At 35.1% G+C, this 7,624-nt stretch overlaps 1 long non-coding RNA gene across 1 annotated transcript; it reads left to right on the top strand.

Moving 5' to 3' along the window:
• The first annotated feature begins 2,032 nt into the window (after window positions 1–2,032).
• On the top strand, window positions 2,033–5,968 carry LOC132042825 (uncharacterized). The gene is made up of 3 exons (XR_009411590.1): window positions 2,033–2,225; window positions 2,610–2,671; window positions 3,440–5,968. It is a non-coding gene; the product is annotated as an uncharacterized LOC132042825 (long non-coding RNA).
• The last annotated feature ends 1,656 nt before the right edge of the window (window positions 5,969–7,624 follow it).

Genomic DNA, 7,624 nt, shown 5'->3' with positions numbered 1-7,624 from the left:
AAATGCTATGTATATGACATTAATATGAGTACGAATATGTTAAGAATATGTAAATGCCAAGTAAAGGCTATGTGTATGCAATATATATGATATGAGCATGAGTATGAAAGGAAATATGAATACGAATGCAAGAATGGATACGAAAGGTAAATGAGTACGGATATGAATGTATGTACACGAATACGCAATAGAAATGGAACGTCCCTATGGAAAGCAAGTAAGTGCTATGACGATGATCTTTATTATCTCCCATCCTATGTTATTTCATATGTTGTCTATTATGCCTTCATATTGATATTGATCATGCTTTACATACTCAAGGCATTCTTCGTACCGACGTCCTTTTTGTTTGTGGACACCGTGTCATGCCCGCAGTGGCCGGGAGACGGACTTGATCCATAGCTTCACTATTCGTGACTACATAGCGGGGCTCCATTTCATTCGAGTTGCAGCTTTTGGTATAGATTCTTTTGTGTACATATTTATGGGCACGACGGGATCCTGTCCCACCCATATGTTATGATATGACGTATTCTCCTTAGAGGCTCGTAGACATGTGTATATGGTTAGATATGTTTGGCCTTGTCAGCCTATATTTTTGGATACTATTGTGATAGCCTTGTCGGCTTATGTACATTTATATGGGCATAGTTGTTAATGATGATATAGATGTGTTGTTGCCCAATGAGATTAGAATGATGATAAATGAAAAGCATGATTTAACTATGTGGCTCATCAAGATGTGATGTATGAGTATGTTAAGGGGTGCCCGGGTGGGCTAGCACCGGATGCTCGTCGCGGCCCTCCGGTTGGGTCGTAACAGGCCGCATATGTGAATTGCATGAAATTGAATGGTAAGATGAGTCGAGTCAGTCAAAATTAGGGTTAGTCAAATTTTATTGCCCAGGGATGGTCCCGCCATCCCCGAACACCGAAGGGACAGTTGTTGACACCTAATTTTTTACCTTCCGTAATTTATTTTAATTACTCAGGGTCCTTACATGACAAACAAAATGACTCACGCATTCCTAAAAGGTCAAAATGATTTTCCAAAAAAAACAAAATCGAATTATTTACTCTTTGAATTGATAAAATGATTTTATGATATTACAAGTTATTTAGGAATTAATTTGTACATTTTATGAAATTTATGAAATATTTGTTAGAATTAATCAAGAGCAAAACAATTTTGAATAATCATTTATTTAATTGTTTAAATTGCCAAAAAGTCAAATTGGCTCATGTTTTATTCCCTTTAATCCAAGGAATTTGAGTATTTAAAAGAGTTGATCATTTTACCCCTCAATCTTAAATTTCGTGTGTTTTTATAATTTGTTGAAATTAATAATTTGTTTTTAGTATTTAATCGGGTTAATCAATTAGAGGATCATTATTGCAAAATTGGTTAATTGTTTACATTATGGCCACAATTGAATCAGTCAATTCATGGTTGAGGCAATCGAGGTCGAATTTGCAAAAAAATATCCTCTTAATTGAAATAGCCAACTTCATTGGCTCAAGTTTATTAAGGCCTTTTTTTATAAATTAACTTTAGATCGGCCAATTAGGCCAAATATGACCATAATTGAAATGACCAAAGGGATTAAAGAAATTAAGGCCGTGTTCTACAAAATTAAGCGCATTTTCATAATTGACTATATTTCAAATAAATTAACAGGTTAATTACGTCCTAATTCGATCATGATTAAAGTATCATGGTTAACAATTGATGTTTTAGCTTTGACCATTTAGTGGACTGCGTATTTGGCCCTGCATACATATATATATAATATATATACACTATATATATATATATATATATATATATATATATATATATATATATATATATATATATATATATATATATATATATAGTGTGTTTGTATATATATGTCAAGAACGGCCTCTTTCATTTTTTTATATATGATCGAGCCTAATCCAAATGGACCAGACCTGGCCCAATAGCCTAAATATATATACTCTTTCCATTTACAAATCAGACCCCAAAGGTGTCTTTTATCAATTGCGGCTAAGGTTTCATAACCCTAGCCTCGCCACCCTACCCCTCCTTCTATCTTCTTGTCTTATCGCCGGTATAGGCATGCCTACGATCGTATTAGGCGTGTAAGGCACGGTTGTGGCAGAGAAAAGGATGAAGCATTTATGGCTTCATCGTTTTCACGATTTTCTCCACCAAAATTCATCCAAACACCTCATGAAAGGTACAATCCCCTTCAATTTATCCTTTTTTCTTTGTTTTTTCCATTGAATGTGAGTATGCCGAGTGGCTGGCTCAAATCGAGCCGTTAATCATAGTTTCCTTTTTAAGCATGTTCGTTCAAAGTTGAAACAAGTGAAGACTTGTGAAAAATGCTCAAGTCCCACATTGGTATTATAGGATTTGAGACAAATTTTGGGATTCTATAAATAGAACCCCATCCCTCACCATTTAAACAAGTTTTTACAACCTTAAGAGGCTTGAACTTTGAGTTTTGCTTGAAATTTAGGCTTCATCAATATTACTTTAGACTTTAACTAAAGGGTTTGAGTCTTTCCAGTTCTTAGACTTTATTTCTTTTCCGTGTTTTATATTTTGTGTGGTTGAGTGTGGGAATTGGAAGCACAAAGGCTCCAAGTTCATTCTTGTTCATGGCTGCGCACCAAAAAGGTAAGCCTTTATCATTTCCTTCCCTTTTTTTAGTTTATGTTTAGTTAATGTATGCGTAGCTTCTGATTAATAAAATGTTTAGCTACTTGTTAATATCGTATTTGGTGGGATAATAGAGTAAAATGATTGGTGCTTAATGTAATAATTAGTTAGTAGTTAACTGGTATTTGTGAGAAGAATAGTATAAAATCCTCTACTCATGCTTAATATGATGCTTAGCTAGTCATTTAGTAAATTTTTCTTTGTATAGAAGGGGATCATAGTGACTAAACATCAACTCAAATGGGTAGCGTGATATTGATGGTGTCTGAACTCTCAAATGAACCTTGAGTGCTGTGCAGTCCTATCGCCACTTAGAGTATTGGCATATGACCTAGAATTTAATGACTTAAGTCTTGATCAATGGGTAAATGAGTCTAGCCTCACCTGAATTAATTATCTGTCATTAAGTTAGTGTTGTGTATTGACCAAAGTTATAGCCATAAAAAGGAATATAGAGTCATCTAGGCTTGTTTAAATTTGTATAAATGTTGTCTATTGACATGAAGGGTCTGTCCAGAGGTAAAACTAATGATGATCCAAGTCAGTATCATTGATAGATTGAGTAATAACCTTAATGTTTGTCACCTACTATTACTTATAATCATGTGCATCCTGTTCTCTTTAATTTGAGCACCTACACCTTGCATCTTAGAACTTGCTTTCTTGTGATACTGATTGAGTCTTTGATTTTGAGAGCCTAACTATGCTATAAGCTCTTCTAAAAAGATTAGCTTAGATTAAATATTTGAGGAATCATTACTAGGAATTAAGATTGATCCAAGATTATTTATCTGATTGCTTACATGATATGCTTCTGTAATCCATTTTCCTGCAAGTCTTGAGTGTACATATATGTATGGATTGGCATTGGCTCTAGTTAGTAGGTAAGATTGTTATATGCTGGGATTTGTAAAAGGAATGTGAGCTAAGCCATTATTTCTAAATGTAAGCCTTAAGTTACAAAACTCTTCCAAGGCTCTTCTCTGAAACGAATCAGTGCAATGCTCAAAGTGGAAATGTTCCTGCTGTGTCCATTCTTGAGTTGTTTTGTACTTCTGATTTGAATTCTAAGTATTTTCTTACATGGTTAGAATCACTACTTGACTGTTTGCCTTTCTGCATCTCTGAGAATACCCTCCCTATGTGCTGAATTACCATTGCTTGCTAATCTAGTTGTGTGCATCTCTGGGACTGGGTTGAATAGAGCTTATGACATGGCATGACCTGTAGGGAGTTTAGACCTATTTGTGTTGATTCTGTGAAGTTAAAAGGACCTGAGTAACCTGCTAATGGCAAGCTAACCCATGCTATGACTCTAAATAACTCAATGAAACCTTGAGGAGGTTGAGAAATGGTTATGACCCTAACTTAAATGATCATGTATGTTTATATGTGCATGTATTTGAAACTTTTTGGATTGAATTCTTAGCTGTGAATAGTTTGAGAAACAAATTTCCACATGATCACAAGGGACTGAAAGTGCGTTAACCACATAACCTAAGATGAGCCTTTTTAAAAAGTTCCCTAGAGAAAGGAATAAGGGAGAACCAAGCCTAGCTTGGTTCATAACACCTTTCCTTCATATAAAGGGAAACATGTCACATCTACGACATGTGGGCTTGTATGCTCATTGTAAAGGACCTTAGGATCACATGGATTCTATTCTTTGGACCAAAAGAGACCCCAAGAGTTAAGTATACATTTAGGAATGATTGATGGTTTGATTAAATAAGGAGTTTAAGTATGCATATGTGTTTAATTTAGGCACAAAAGGAAAGCTTAACATAGATATGAAACTGGGATGTTAAATATTGAATCATTAAAGGTCATTAGGGACATGAGATCCTTTTCTGCAAGAACTCTGCCAACGAAGCATGTTTGTCTTTTCTTTGAACCCTTTCCCTTTTTTTTCTGAGTTTATAATTCCTGCATGAATCTTACATATCCTTGCCACATATTGTCATCCTTATGTTAAGCTCAACTGGACCTTAAAAGATGTAATACTTTACCCTTTCCATGCCCCTAGACTTGTTTATATTTTTTCTTGTCCATGTCGCGTTTGCTTGTCCAAAGAGCACTACTATCTCGACATGATACCATGTCTTGTATACAATAACCTAGACACAGAAAAGTTTTAGTTCTTCCTCTGCAATGCATTCGTTTACTTGTGCCATGAGTCTCATGTCCGGTGTGTCTCATTTTCTAATCAACATGTTACTGTTTCTCATAGCACCCCATTTTGTGTCTGATATGTTGGATGAGATAAATGATCCTCCCATGCCTGCATCACTTTGAGTTTTGAATTTATCCTCGAGTCTAAATTAAATCGACTACTATACCGAACATGCTAGAATTTGGGTATTGGAGTCCACGTAGGACTATATGACTTATTTGGTTTGGAGGGTTTGTTTGAATGGTCTATGTCTAAGTATGGTCTTTGTGCAAATTAGGAGTCATGTCTGGTGCAAAGGGCAAGATCTCGCCAATCAATTGAGATAAGAGCCTTAGAACCTATTTAGGGATGAATATACATATGGAGTATACCTTAGGTCCTTAGAAAAGGGAGAGTATACACCAAATATACACCTGGTGTAGACATGTTATACGACTTAATGTGTATATCTAGGATATATCGTGTCTAAAAGGAGGAGAATCTCATTCAGTTTCAATTGCAAGCTTAGTGTTCAACTAGAGCTTTAGAATCGACCTGGCCCAGTGCAAGTTTTGCAAGGTAGAGGCAAACCTAAAAACCTTAAGAAAAAATAAAGAGGGCTCAAGTATTTTATCTCCAGTACTTAGCCTTGGGCTGTAGAGGCCCAATGTTATATATTCACATTGTTCCTGATTATTCAATATGCATATATATATGTGTGTATTGTACATTTATACTTATATGAGTGATAAGTATGAAAAATTATAAACTAACTAGGTCCCTCTTTTTTTTTCTCATCCTCCTCACCGCATGGCCACTTTGGGCCGAGACTCGTAACTTGTCCCAAAGGCCCAACCGGCGAATTCTTTCAATATAAATCGAGTCCGAAGAAGAATAAAAATGGAAGCAAATATTATATGCATAGAAGGCCCTGCCATGGGTGAAAAGGGCCAACAAGGGGCTTGGTACGCCCCTAGCCTTCCCTCCTTTTATTGTCATTTGTTTATTTTGCTTTCTTTAAAGTGCAATTTTGTTGTATACTTGTATTTTGCACAAAGTGTTAAAAAACTCAGACACATATATTGGAATCTTTATTATTTGAACTAGTCATCTTAGGATAACGGTACTTATGTCGTTTAGTCGACTTTAGGTCTCCAAAAAAATGAATTTTCTAAGCCTACTTAGTGTAAATAAATTTTCAAGACAAAAACGGAAAGAAAATCGTTTCTTTAAATATCATTTTGAGAACGGACAAATATAAACATGCAAAACCAGACCAGTTTTCCCTTCAAAAATATACTATGTATAGGTTTCTAAAATATTAAAAGAAAGGTTTTGGGCCAAGACCCAAGTAATTGAAGAGAACTAATGAGTTTTGGCCTGTAAACTGCGGACCATGTTTTAATACTAAAAGGAAAATGTTTTGGGGCCAAGTCCAACCAAAATTCAAAAAAAATAAAAAATGAACTAAGCCCAGAAAACGAAATTTTTCAGTGATACAATTTAATCCTAAAAATCCATTTTTTACAAGTCTGTTTGGCCCATTGATAATAAATGCCAATTTATAATCACTAGTATTTGCAAATAACTATGCATTTGTAAACAAAGTCTAACAAGGCGTTCTGAAACGTATTAAATGGATTGATTCGAGCCACGTATGAGTTGAACATGAACGGAACATACTTATATTTATCATTTAAATGTAAACAAATCTTCATATCTTTTATAATAAACACTATCCTTATACATGAAAGGAAACTTTTATAATCCGATATTATATAACCAACCTAAATACCCTATATATAAAGGATATACTCAATTCATTTCCCGTAAAAATAAATGATATGCAAATGATTGACTTTATAAATGCGGGAAATGACGCTAAATAAATGTCATGCAAATACTCATACATTGGAATTCGAAGGTCAACCGATAGTACGGATCCTTAATGCTAGGTGCCCAACACCTTCCTTAGGGGATCACCAGAATCGTTACCTAGAACTTTAGATTGCAAAGGTTTTTTCCACTGTATATGAATAAACCTTTCAAAACTGGTTTTCCTAATTTCCTAAAAATTAGGTGGCGACTCTTTTAAAACAAAGTCCAAAAGAGCACCAACGAGTTCGAAGTAGCTTTTCCGAGCACTAACTCCGCCCGCGAGATGTGAACCATTACACTACCCACAATCTAACAACTGTCTATAGAGCTTCTAGGATAATGAATAAATGTCTAAATTATTAGGACGTAGCCCAAAAACTAAATCATGAAAAGTAAAGATTGAATGGTGCGACACGAACAATCATGTGGGCTCACCGAATTATCTCGAAACCAGCAAGTTCACCTAAGTGGTAGGTGTATCACGAACTTGCTCTTCTACGTTACCTGACACACCATAAAAAACAACAACGTTATGCCCTAGTACTGGATATTCAGTGAGTGCCTCCATGACAATAAATAATGTAAAATAAAATAATATAATATAAAGCAAAGGAAAAATGTAGGTAAAGCAGTTCGAAATCCAGACATAAAACCGTTCACCAAGCTTAGAGAAACCATTCAGAGAGAGTTAAATTACTTTCAATCCATTATGCCATTTATCAAGATTAAATCCTTCATTTATGAACATAAGATCAACATCAAGTCACTCACGAACAATAACAATAATTCCAATACTGGCCAAGTCAATGAAACAAAGGGATGACCATTAAGTTTCCCTATAACCGCATAGAAGTACCATATGGGGGTTGTCACCCTCGATG

The sequence above is a fragment of the Lycium ferocissimum genome, unplaced genomic scaffold, assembly GCF_029784015.1.
Source record: "Lycium ferocissimum isolate CSIRO_LF1 unplaced genomic scaffold, AGI_CSIRO_Lferr_CH_V1 ctg18186, whole genome shotgun sequence".
NCBI lineage: Eukaryota > Viridiplantae > Streptophyta > Magnoliopsida > Solanales > Solanaceae > Lycium > Lycium ferocissimum.
This window is presented reverse-complemented; position numbering and strand designations above follow the sequence as displayed.